The sequence below is a fragment of the Nasonia vitripennis genome, chromosome 2 (assembly GCF_009193385.2).
Source record: "Nasonia vitripennis strain AsymCx chromosome 2, Nvit_psr_1.1, whole genome shotgun sequence".
Classification (NCBI taxonomy): Eukaryota; Metazoa; Arthropoda; class Insecta; order Hymenoptera; family Pteromalidae; genus Nasonia; species Nasonia vitripennis.
This window is the reverse complement of record NC_045758.1, coordinates 20,830,690-20,843,589: the sequence shown is the minus strand read 5'-3', so window position 1 is coordinate 20,843,589 and position 12,900 is coordinate 20,830,690. Positions and strand designations below refer to the sequence as shown.

The following is a 12,900-nucleotide window of genomic DNA, read 5'->3' as shown; positions in this document are numbered from 1 at the left end:
CGACATCTGATCATCACTTTTTTTAAGAAAACTAGGAATGAAGGCGCGCTTCGCGCGCTCTTGATTCTATCCCTGTCTCTGGTAGAAAATAAACTATAAGTGTTGGGCGGTACACTAAGTTCTGCTAATATTTTATAAGCATCTGATACGTTACCATACCCGCAATACTATTTTAATGTAAATAATTCCCAATGTCGTCGTCATTAAGGTTTGAGTAGTGAATTTGAAGAAAAGTTCAGTATAAGAGTCAGTGAATTTGTCTATCATTACAATTCAAAGAGCATTGTATGATGATGGATTTAAACTTACTGACTCGGATACTGAACTTTTCTTTAAATTCACCTCTCAAACCTCATCGAGGGTGACTTTGGGCATATAGAGACACAGTATTATATCTTCATACTTTTCATTCTTTTAATTGTACTTCTCCCTGACATTTCAAAAAAACTGACTAATATTCACACACATTATTACTACTTTTAAATAGGGTTATGGTGCCACTTTTCAATACACATGTTTGAATACTACACTCTTGGTAATGATTAATTTACTAAGGTTTCTTGCTGGTTACATTTCATATATTTTTTCTGCCATCGAGGTTTCCACATTTCATTTTAAACACCTCAAATATTTCTACCAGGGTTATGACTGTTTTAAGGTTATGAATTTAAAGCACGCGGTCATTTTTTTAAAGAGAGGACTAGAGCTTGAACAGCGTACTTCGCGCGCCCTAACCTAAAAGACTTAGATGCATGCGCACTACATGAGCCAATCACAAAACGTCTATCTTGGCTTCACAACATCCGGTCATGACTTTTTTATGTAGGGGCAAAAGAGATTTTTGGAACCACGTATTGCTCATTTATATAAAGTTTATGCAATTGTCTCATATGCGAGATAAAACAATTATAATTTGGGAATTACATTTCTTAAGAATCATATATTAAATCATCTTCTAAAGTTCTACAGCCGGATCAGACAGTTGGACAATTGTTTTGTCTATAAAGCCTTTCACCCATATCGAGTTCAACAAAATGCATCCTCTTACTAAAGAGTTAAAGTACCCCGCATTGACTGCTCCGCCTATTATACTCGCGAAATTAGTATTCTACAATAAGAAAAGACCAAGCCGCGATTCACGTCTAGAGGTATGATTAAATAATGCGACCGCGTGCGTGTTTGCTCACACAAGGCTAGACAAATGTTTACGCTCTCTCGTAGTCGCTCATTCCAAGTACCCTTTCCGCAGCCGTTGGTATAATTTCGCGCCGCCGCTCCTCAGCTCTATTATAGAGCTCCCAATCCATAAAAGGTTATAACCGGAAGCTGCAGTGCAGCGCAGCCGTGCAGCAAACGGGCCAATAAACAACGGCTCTACAGTCGAAAAAGTCCGCGACGCAATCGCGACCAATCGACCATACCGGCGCAGCGAGTCGTTAACATCGCGGGCCTCCTCGCGCAAATTGCGTTTGCGCAATACGCTGTATTAGATGCGAGCGCGCGAAGAAAAAGAAAGAAGCAAAGACAGAGAGAGAGAGAGAGAGAGATAGAGAGAGAGAGAGAGAGAGAGAGACAAACCAATATAGAGTTTCGAAATGCACGAGAGCGAGGCATTAGCATAACGCGGAAAAAATAGCGTGTATACGAGAGAGAGCTGGGAGGAAAGGCTCTCGCACGAACAGAAGAGGAAGGGAATAAAAGGGAAGCCCGCAGCTGTACCTGCGCGCACTGCAGGTACGCAGATAAGAGCCGCAGCGTGAGAGATGCAGCTTGCGGAGAGATGGATATAATGCTGCAGTGGCGAGCGTTGCGTTTTGCCAGGAATGCAGTGTACAGTTACGTAAGGGCCCCCCGCCATGTAGGCAAATCGAATATGTGTGTGTGCGTGTGTGCAAGGGAAGAAGAAGAAGCGAGCGCACGTACATGCATTATTCATCGGCGGTGGCGGCGCGCGAGATCCGAGCGATAATAGTCGGCGAAAACGGAAGCGAAGAGATATGCACTCCGTGCGTGAACCGAGCATCTATATGCTGTAGGTGAGAACGCGAGCTTCGAGAATTTTTCACTGTATAGACTGCGCTCTCGCGGAATTTAATAATTAAACCGGCGCGGCGCGAAGCATTATTCGTCGCATGTGTATCGGTATATGGAGAACGGGGTCAGGGAATCTGCGGCTGACACGTTAATCAATAGCGCGTATAAGCCTCAGCCGCCGCGCGCACGCAGGCAGAATCAACCGGCGCTCGAATTTCAAAGCGCCGCCGCATTTCCATATCTCAAAATTCGCTCTCCGAGAATATTGCAATAAACCTACGCTGCGCTGAAATTATGGACGTTTCCAGCCTGGTGCACATACGCTGCGCGCCGCGCTTTCAGTCAATTATCGCAAATTAAGCCTTTTACGGCCGGGCTCGAGCGATGAAAAACGACGCGATGTACGCATTATTGTCACGAGATATACCTATATGAATAGATGCATAAATACGCTTTGTTTCCAAGGTGCCGTCCGGGAAGATTGCCGGCTCGCATGCGATGGTGTGCATGGATTCGAAAATCGAGAAGCGATCGCGGCACTAACGCTTTAATAACCAGGCCGCAATAATAGGGGCTATTTAACACGATATCGCTTCGGAACTACTGCGATTGATATACTTTGACGTTATTAAACTGGTAGAAAGATTCGTTAGAGTATATATATATATAGAGTATATGTATATATAGTATAATTACATAGCAAAGCGAGCGAGTGTATATTGTTTACTCGCAACGATTCAGGAATTTACATCAAAAGTTATACTAATTCGCGGAGAAATTAATGTTAGAAGCGAGCGACTATGAACCAACTAGTGAGTCGCAAACTTTTGGAAGAAGCTAATTCCAGGAAGCAAATTAGTGACTCGCTTTTCGAGACTATACCCCCTCCACGCTTGCACTCGCCGGAGAGCTTATAATGGCTCCGCAGCGGGAAAACCGCGCGATTTGCATGTTCGCGTGCGTATACGGAAAATCCTCGATTCAAATCAGCGCGATGGATGCACTGCACTCGTTTCCCGATGCGCGCCGGGGAAAATTAAAATCCATCGTTTATCTGATAAGACAAACACACACGCACACACACGCACACACACACACACACACACATATATATATATATATAATCGAACGATCGGCGCACGTCAGACACAATCGAGCGCGCGTACTCTGATTTTGACATACTCGCGCTGCTGCGCTCTCGTCTTGCGTAAAAGTGAAAAAAAGAAACGCAATTATCCCCCGTCGTCGTCGTCGGTGCAGCGGAAATTGATTTGCGGCTATAGCACGCCGGCGCGATGTCGAAAGTGATTTGCGCGGCGCTATGGAAGGAGAAACGTCCTCGTTCGGAGCGCGCGTGCGCGAAATTTGATTTTGCGGCGTTTAGCGCTTCTGAATGAAAATATACGCTCGAAAGCACGAATCTAATCGGCATGCGCGCTGCAGCGAAGAGCGTTCTCTCTCTCTCAAAGGTGGGCTTCTCGCTGTATCCGTATAGCCTCCTTTCATCGCGCACTGCTGCGAAGCTCGGATGAAAAGGGCCTCGCCGGAGGCCATAGCCGGTACACGTATAATACGTACCTGTAGTTCAAAAAAAGACGGTCGCGAAGCGCGCTGCAGCAGCGGCGGCGGCAGAGCAAAAGAGAGCTTGCGCGGACATCCGCATTGTTTCTGGCCATCTAGCCGACTCAGCTGACCTACATTTCGCGATCATATATCGCTCTCATCTCCCCTACCTACAGGCTGTACGCGTCTTCCTTTTTTTGCAGTCGTCTTCGTGCACTTCGAGCCTTGCAAGCTCCCACTACACGCTATGCTCCGAGTCCGCTTATAACACGCAGCCTCTGCTGCACCGCGCGGCTCGATTATTAATAGTCCTCTTATATCGCACGCGCGTTTTCCTCTCGCTATCTTTTCGCGCGCACTTCCTCTTACTTACCGAGGCTGGGATACGGCGACGATTAGTCCTATACTGATCTCCCGGCGCTGCTTTCCCCTTTCGCGGCAATTTTCGAATCGCGCCGTGGTAGGTATATAACTATAATAAACGCGCGCGTATTACGTTACGCGGAAGCGGAGCGACTGCGCTCGAAATTCAGCCGACTTGGCGTAATTAGGCGCGACTCGAACCGGTCTACTTACACACATACTAGATAGCCCTCTGGGATTGAATAATCGCTGGATATCTCGTTGCCGGCGTGCCTATATGTATAGTGGTGCGCCGCGCAGCGCGTACGGAGTAAATCGCAATCAAGTTGTACGTACGCAGCCGAGAGTTTATCAACTTTTTCCCCGCGAAAGAACTCGCACACAAAGGGCCCCCGCGAAAACACTCTGGGAAGAAGCATATGCAGATGTAGCCGGCATCTCGCATTAAGCGTGTTTATTATTCCCCCGTCCTTTGTCTTCCTCTTTCTCTTCCCCTCGTTGTACCCCTACAGCGTCGTTCGTTATCGTCTATGAAAAAGCACTTGTCGCGTAGACTCGTCCTCGCTATCTCTCCCTTTTCCGTTATGTCCGCGTGTATCGCGGAGCCCGCGGCGGGGACGTTTCGTCGCTCGGAAATATTCGACTTCTTTTTCATTAGTGCAGCGCGCGCGCGCGCGCGAGAGAGAGAGAGAGAGAGAGAGAGAGAGAGAGAGAGAGAGAGAGCTGTCTCGTGCTTTTTTGATGCAGTACAGCAGGCGAGGACACAATGGGCCTGAATTTTCCAGACTCGCGTTGTCCCTTTTGTACGCGATGTCGTCGTCGCGGCGGCGGCTTTCTCTTATTTTCGAGCTTTGACGCGAAAGAGCTGCGCGCGCCGGGCTGTTATGGAAATGAGTTATTGCGACGAGTGCGCGCCGAGGGAGGATATGGAGGATCGTTTATCGGCTCAGCGATTTCGCTGCGCGTCGTTTCTTCTTACTCTTTTTTCGCAGTGTATAGTCCACTACGTACTGCGCGCGATTGAAATAATCAACGCCGCACTAGAGGAAAATTACCTCTGCAGCGTGTGCCATCCCCGGGAGATTAGAAAACGCTTTGACCTAATTAAAGCTCAATTATCCGGTCGTATGAGCGCGAGCGGCAGCAAATCGAACTTTTCGTCTCGCCGTAAAACTCTCCAGACCAATTATCCGACTGATGGCAGTACGTATGTGCAGTGTGTGTGTGCGCGTGTTCGAGGGTGTGGAGGGCAAGGCGCGAAACGAATTCCTCCGCGCGGAATGAATAATCTCGCGGCGGAGAGCCGAGTAAGAGAGAGAGAGAGAGAGAGGACAATCACCTTCCGCAGTTGCGCCTATCGCGCGTGTACTGGTGGTATTATTATTATGCAGCAGCGGCGACGATCGTCGCTTTTATGCTCTGCGGATATATTATACGCAAGCGGGAGAGGTGCTTTTTTTATGCCCCGTGGCTATAGGCGGTTTATGCACTCGACTGATAAAATGCCTCGCGGGGTGTGATGTTTTATATGAAGCTGGGAAAGATGCATAGTAATGCATAATAGCCGTTATATATAGTATCGATTTTTGCAGTATTGCGTATTTACAGAAAACAAACCTACAGCAGCATCAGCAGTTTTATGAAAACACACGCCAGAGTGGAGACTCTTACGTTAATTAATTTTTAATTAAAAGCACACAGCTTGCGCGACGACCTCAGCACACGGCAGCGTCTAGCTTGTTTACCCTGCTTCGCATTTTTATATATACATATATGTATACGTACGGCGGCGCGCAAGCCCGAATTCAATTTCCCAGGGGCACCGCTGCTGCAAAAGGACCAAGTCTCGATATTCGATAAATCCGTTATTATTTTCCTTCGCAAAAATCAAAACGACCAGCTCCCCTCGTATAATGTGTTCACGTATACGCGAGCTCGAGCTTTTCTCCGGTCACTTGTACCATATATACATGTATACGACCTGTATGCGAAGAGTGCAGATATATCGAACTGTCTAGCCTTGAGTGCGAGGCTCGCACGGACACGTGATCGAGCGCACTTACGTCTCTATATAGGCGCGAATGTATATATACATATATAGAGCAGCTAATCAGTTCGTATAAGGCGTTCATATGTGTGCGATCATCGATGTTCGCTCCATAAAGCGAGAAAAATCGTGAATCTACCTGAGTACACACGAGAAGCGCGCGCGTTGATGACTTGATTAATGAGCGCAATCAGCTAGTCGAGACGTCACCGTGAATAGCGCGCGCAAGCGGGGGTAAAATGGCCCGAGCGACTGAATTTGTATTAATTGAGTAATAATTTATACGTAACGCGTCGGCTGGTGAAGAATCATTAAATTTATCGCACTTTAATCTCGTGGCGTTTAATCGTAACTGCGCTGATCTGCTGATGATTAGAATAAGCGCGAGTGAACGTTAATTGCGCGATTCTTTCTTTTTATAGCGCGAATATATATATATATATATATATATATATATATATATATATATATATATATATATATATATATATATATATATAAATAAAGTCGTCAATCCACCTCTATTATCATAATATCGCATCGAGCGCGCGCGAGCTGCACCGTCAGAAGTTATATAGTTAAAGGAAAAAATATGAAGTTTTTAGCCCGCTTTTCTTATTTTAATCGACTATTAATACAGAGCCGGCAAACGATCGGTCGCGAGCTCTTTATACTTTTCCGCTACAGTATAGCTGAGGGAGAGAGCGAGATTGTGTCCTATTGACCAGCGTCAATATATACCGCGAATCAGTTTCCTATATACTCTCTATAACTCTCTATCGGTAATAATATCGACAACGATAGCCTTTTTCAGCGGCGACCCACTCTCCGACGCGCAATTTTTAGACTCGACCTGGTCTATTTTTTTTTTTTTTAATTAATCGAAAATTTTATTGCCTATAAAAACGAAGCCGTTTTGCTCGCGAGAACAGCGAATTTCAAAATCCAAAGCGTCGATCACTGCTTAAAATATTCCAGACAATGCGCCGCCGCTACCTCTCTGCAGCCGCGGCGAGTTTAGCCGGGCAATTTAATTTGGAGCGGAGCGTCAGAGGAGGAGACGCTGCAGGGCTGGACCTAAAAGACGAAACACTATGTATGTATGAATATTGCTTGGGAGTGCAAATGGATTTTCCGGCTCGCTCGAGTGAAAATGCCCCGGCTGTATACCTATATGAATGCCGATTGCCAGCCAGTGCTCTACTTAAGCTCGCGAAAGCTTATTAAAGTAAGATCGACTGAACGATCAGAAAAAGACGAGCGCATATTTCGAGGAGCGATCATATATATACATGCACGATGTATCGCGAGGCGAAGCGAACGAGTCGAGGGGGCATTCTTAGCTAGTCGCGCGCGGAACAACATTTTGCGAACAATTAGCAAGGGAGCTGCACTCGTCGCTTTCTAAAGAGCTTGCGCTCGCGCGCGCTGCAGTCCGCGAGATTTCCCCTTCAAGGCTCTCCTCGAGAGGGGAAAGCAGAATCGGAAAAGAGCCAGCTCCCGCTCGTTCTCTCTGGCTCTCTGCATCGGGGCTAAGAGTCAGATAGGCGGGATGACTGGCTGGCTGAGAGCGGATGGAAATGCATAATAGACGCGGCGTCTCGAGAGCAAGAAACTCTCCAGTCTGCTGTGTGCGCGAGCGTGTGTGTGTGTGTCAATATCTCTTTAAAGCCTCCGCGAATGAAAAGCAAACTCTACTGCGCCGCTGCTGCTCGGTACTTCTGTTTGTCGCGCGAGCGCGATGTATGGAAGCGTTTCGCTTGCGAGAGTATAGTGCACTTAATCGCGTCTTTTTTTTTCAAAGTCGCGAGCCTGCACTGCTGCTGAGGTGGAAGTCGAGGCCTTGCTCGCGAGCGATCCTCGGCCTTCGCGACGCCTAGTTTAGGCTGAATATGTGTTATTCTTGCAGTTCGCGAAATTCTTCGTATTATCCGAGGAAATTTTCACAGGAAATTCACAGCTCGACTTGCACCTCTTGCGCGAATCTTCATCCGAAATTAATTGCATTATCGTCGAGAAATCTGCCAGCTATTATTCCGAGAGAGAGAGAGAGAGAGAGAGAGAGAGAGAGAGAGCAAATTGTTTTGAAGAGATTAATTTGAAGCAATTAAACTCTCCAGCCGAAAGCAGGACGCGCGGCCGTCTTTGAAAATCCGAGCAGCTGCTCTAATTGCATTCCTCATTTTGACGCGAAAAGAAGAGTTCGCGCCGCTCATTTTACAGGCTGGCAGCCCGTTCAGCCGTGTAGAAAAGCGTTATTTTTATAATTTCATCATTCAAGCGCTGCCTGCAAGTCCCTAAGGAAATTTGAAGGACGCGCGGTAATTTGAAATTGCAAGAGTTCTAAAGTATATTCTGACTTGTAGCATCGATAATCTCGAATGTGTATATAGGTGTATAGAAGAAGCGGTCATGCTCTGCCGTGACAAACAAAATGGCTTGATTTGATGGCAATACATTTACAGCAATGGAATTGTGATTCGTGAGTTTATTTTTAGATGCGACTTGTCTCGCAGCCGATGGCGCTTTTCCAGTGTAGAGCGAGTAATATTTAATCCTGACGGGGAAAGAACGTCAAATGAAAACGTGTTATAACGCGAATTGATAAGAATCATCGTATAACGCTCGAGCCGTCGCACTGGACACGCGCGCGCTGAATTTGCATATATGCTTAGCGAGTTGCGCTTGCTTATTTAATTATAGGGCTTCGTATAAATACACAACTGATCCAGATATCAGCGAGTTGGAATCGCCTGCTCGTTATTAGTTGCAACAATAATACGTTTGTTTATTTTTATCGGTACTATATTCTATTGTCATATCCTGATATGGATAAAATTAATATGTTTGTATCTGAATTCGTTGAATTCCAGTAAAATTCAATGCGCACTACTGTCTGGATAAACGATCGAGTGAATTTAAATAAACTTAAACAAAGCCTGCGCTTTTATGTACGCGTTCTCAGCTGACCTGATTCAAAAGAAACGCAAATACGCAAACACGCTCATCCCCCCTGTGCTCGCATTTGCACGACAATATATTTTCAATGAAAAATCAATAAAACAATGGGCGCCCCTGCATCGTGCGTTAATGTAACAAAGAAGCAAAAACTGAGCGACAACTCGCTGAACGATGTACAGTATTGTACGCAGCGAAACGGACACGACCCATTCTACCCTCAGGATTTTACGAAAGTTAGTCGTCCGTCCTAATAATCGCAAAGTATATGATAAAAAAGAAACAAGTGAAAACGGGTAAAAGTCGCGATCGTTTTGAAGCGGCGTGCGAGAAGCTACACGGGGCGGTATAGCTTTTTATCGCATCGTCAAATCCGGCACGTGTCGCGCGGGGAAAATGTGTGTAACGGGCCACTTGACACGAGAGTAGAGCCCCAAAACACCGCGCAGCTGTCGAGAGATAAAGCTATTTTAGCGATACACTATGCGCCATGATTTCGAATCAAATCCAGTTTACAGGACCTAATGTCGGTCAGCTGAATTTACACACGGCCCGCTCCGACCCCTCGTATTATTATTATTACACGTCCCTCTGTATATTATAGCATGCGGCGAGAGACACTTCAAGCGCGGCCAACTTACGAGATTATCTTTCGTATGCTTGAATATTGACGGCTTCTCTCTCTCTCTCGTGTATGCCGTTATTGTTATTAACGTCACGGCCTATGTTATATATTCAATATTGCTTCGTCGGTTTGAGGAAAGGCTTTGTCGAGTCCACCTTCGTGTGTGCGCCTATTTTCAAACTATCCCTCTCCCGCTACCAGACGCTACCACTTTTGGTGTATAGATTCGCTTCTGCTAAAGATAAGATAAGCCCGCGAAGAAGGTCGGATATCGAGCGATCTCAAGTGCATTTTTTACACCGCATTGTAAGCGAATGCGCACGTGTGTATAGATGTGCAGTGTGCTGATATAGACTTGGCAAGACGAAGAAGTGTGCGGTTCTTCCCTTACATAATCTCTCCGCAACGCGCGCAGCCCCGCTCGAAGTATATAGCGCGTCGAGATGTGAGAGGAAAAAGGCAGCGATTCATTACAAAGCCCTTCGATTCTCGCTTGTCAAACGAGTTAATCCTCGCCTCTGCTCTTCCGCGCCAGGCCACAAAAATCCAATCTACGCGGCTGCAGCTCCGACAAGATACATCCCCCCTTCTATGTATTTTCCCGGAACCGTACGTATACACCGACTTCTCTATAGGTACTATGCACTGTCCCTCTCTCGCTCCCCATATCTGGGTTACGACTCTTTTTCTGTGTGTGGCACATTAGCCCTTGTGCGTGCGTGCGTTTGTGTCGGGAAAATGAACAATTCCCGGGTGCACATCTAGAAAAGATTCGAGCTTGATTTTTCGGGCGAGTGCACTTGTACTCTGCGCGGGGTTAAGTACATACACGAGTACACGCGCCGTGAAAACTTGAGCCGAGTACGTGAGCAGCAGCGTCGAATCGATAAAATGCAAAGAGTAACTCAATCACCGGTGTGTCAGCCCGAGTTGATGCAGTTTCGCCCTTTTACAGGATCATTTCTCGCCTTCTACGCACCTTATAAGCATACGCAGACAGTTACAGAGCTACTTACGTATGGGCCGAGTATGTGCAGCAGTCTCTCCCTCTCCGGGACAGCGCACGAGCTGGACACGCGCGCGGGAGCGAGTTGATACGAGACACGACACGTGTGTGCGTGTTAGTGCGTATGCATAAGGCAGCATCAGAGAGAAAGAGCGCGGGATTACGCGTATTATAACTATCGCAAGGCGAACGCCCTCGCCGATGCCAAAAAGCTGCTATGCTCCTAGTGCTGCAGTCGACATCGATCGTGTATATAACCGCCTCGTGAGTGCGGTACGTGTACAAGCCGAAGGTTGCTCGCACCGAAAACGCATATCCAACAATCTCGGACTGCAGCTAGTGTCCGTGCGGCTATAGCATCGGGTATGCGGCACAACAACATCGCGCTGATGCGCCGTGGACGGTCCGTGGACCAAAACAACGCGCAGCTATATACTTAACCTCGCCTCGAGGCTGCGCACGATAGATTCTCCTGCTGCAGGCCATCAAGCCGTGTGCGAGCAGTAAAACGCGAAGAAAGCTATCAAACTACTCACGCGACTCGTGCAAGAGATGAGGCGGTGCAGAGAGCCGAGGTGGCCGCGGCGAAGCCCGGGTCTCTTGGCCATCTCGACGACTGACTATATATACATATATCAACGATATGTATACACACACGAAGCACCTATACTGGTGGAGTAGAAAAGACTGAGATCGCGCCCGTCGGCGCTGCCGCTCGTTTTCGCACTGGCGAGGCGGCGACCCCCGCGAACTGTGCTGCTGCCGCTGCTGCCGCTGCTGCCGCTGCTGCTGATGACTCCCCACCTCGCGGCCGGGGGTTAAACCGACGCGTGCGCCAAAGTGGACCGAGGGGTGTTTCCACCCTCTACGACGAGCTTGCGGGAGCGAACGGCATCTCGCGGAAGAGATGCGAAACCACAAGAAAATCTAAACCTAAACTCTAGTAATAACTGTCTGTTATAACTTAACACTCAAACTTTATGTGATTTTGTGCTTTAGGTTTGAGTGAGATATATATATATATATATATATATATATATATATATATATATATATATATATATATATATATATATATATATAATCATTCAGTATGAAGGAGGATGGGTAATATAATATAGGTATGTAATCTGTATCATTTTCTGCGTTTCTTTGATCAACTAACTTTTTTGCCTCATATTTTTAGAAAAATCGTTGACGTAATTTTAGGGTATGAATATTTGAATTTTTTATTATTATTGCGACACCGAAAAAAGTGTACACATAAATACCCTACCCAAACGTATTTTTCTACACGACAAAATTCTATACTCATATTTTCTATGCGGATATTTTCTACTCCTTTTTTATTATTATTTTACTGCACAAGCGTAAAACCTATCGTGGTGAAAATGATCTGACAATAGGTTATGCGATTGTGTAGTTTTGCAGTGTAGTAAAATAATAAAAAATCGGTGTTGAGAATAGCGGTGTTGAAAATATCCGTGTAGAAAAATACGTTTATAGCACAGTGTGGCTAAAATCCGCTGTTAAGTCACGCCCCTATCTGTGACGTGCAAATAAGGACTACTTTAGTCACGATTAGGCGAGACTTGCGGATGTTAGCAATCTGTGCTATAAAGCTCGCTGCGCTCGGGTGCTAACTGCGCCGTGTAAAAATAAACCATTTAAGTCACACGTATCGTAATGTACTATTGTCTAGGGTTTATATGTGTACAGTTGGTTCGGTGTCATTATATTGCGAATTGCTAATTAAAGTCATATTGTTTAAGACACGAGCAAAAAGTGCTTATATAAATTCACTAAAAAGTTGATACTCAATATCTGAGGACATAACAGAAAACTTTATATTTGTAGGTTTAAAAAGTTATCTACGATTGAAGCTAGCAAACAAAAATCTGAATAAAATAGACAAGTTGACTTGCTTTGATTATTTCAAAAAATATGCCGCATTTTTCGCTATTTTCGAATCGTAGATAACTTTTTACCCGAGCAAGTGTTTTGTCCTATTATTATAACTAATATATAGATTTTTCGTTTGTGCCAAATTGTTTCGTTCAAATTTCTTTGAAGTTTATAAACATGGAAACAAGCAAGTCAACAAAATTTGAACGACATTATTAAGAAATGTACATTGTATAGCCGCGCTCTATTTTTCAACTGAAGTTCAAATTTAAGAATTTAGAGACTTTTAAATACGGCAAATCTGTTGCAGCCGACTCAAGATAAGCTTCTCTTCTCTGATAGTAGTAGGTACTTTTCACAGAGAAGTGATCTCGCAAGACATTAATGACTTCGAGGATG

At 45.6% G+C, this 12,900-nt stretch overlaps 1 protein-coding gene across 3 annotated transcripts in view; it reads right to left on the bottom strand.

Annotated features, from left to right (window-relative positions):
* LOC103315305 (alpha-1,6-mannosyl-glycoprotein 2-beta-N-acetylglucosaminyltransferase) overlaps positions 1-11,392 on the bottom strand; it is a 43,341-nt gene extending 31,949 nt beyond the window's left edge. Inside the window, exon 1 of one of the 3 annotated variants that reach the window (XM_031924816.2) lies at positions 11,133-11,392. The gene's annotated coding sequence lies outside the window, so the exon portion shown is untranslated. Of the gene's footprint in view, positions 1-10,606; positions 10,669-11,132 lie in introns of those variants that run through there. The other 2 variants (XM_031924821.2, XM_031924819.2) reach the window with 2 other exon arrangements.
* Positions 11,393-12,900: the final 1,508 nt, after the last annotated feature.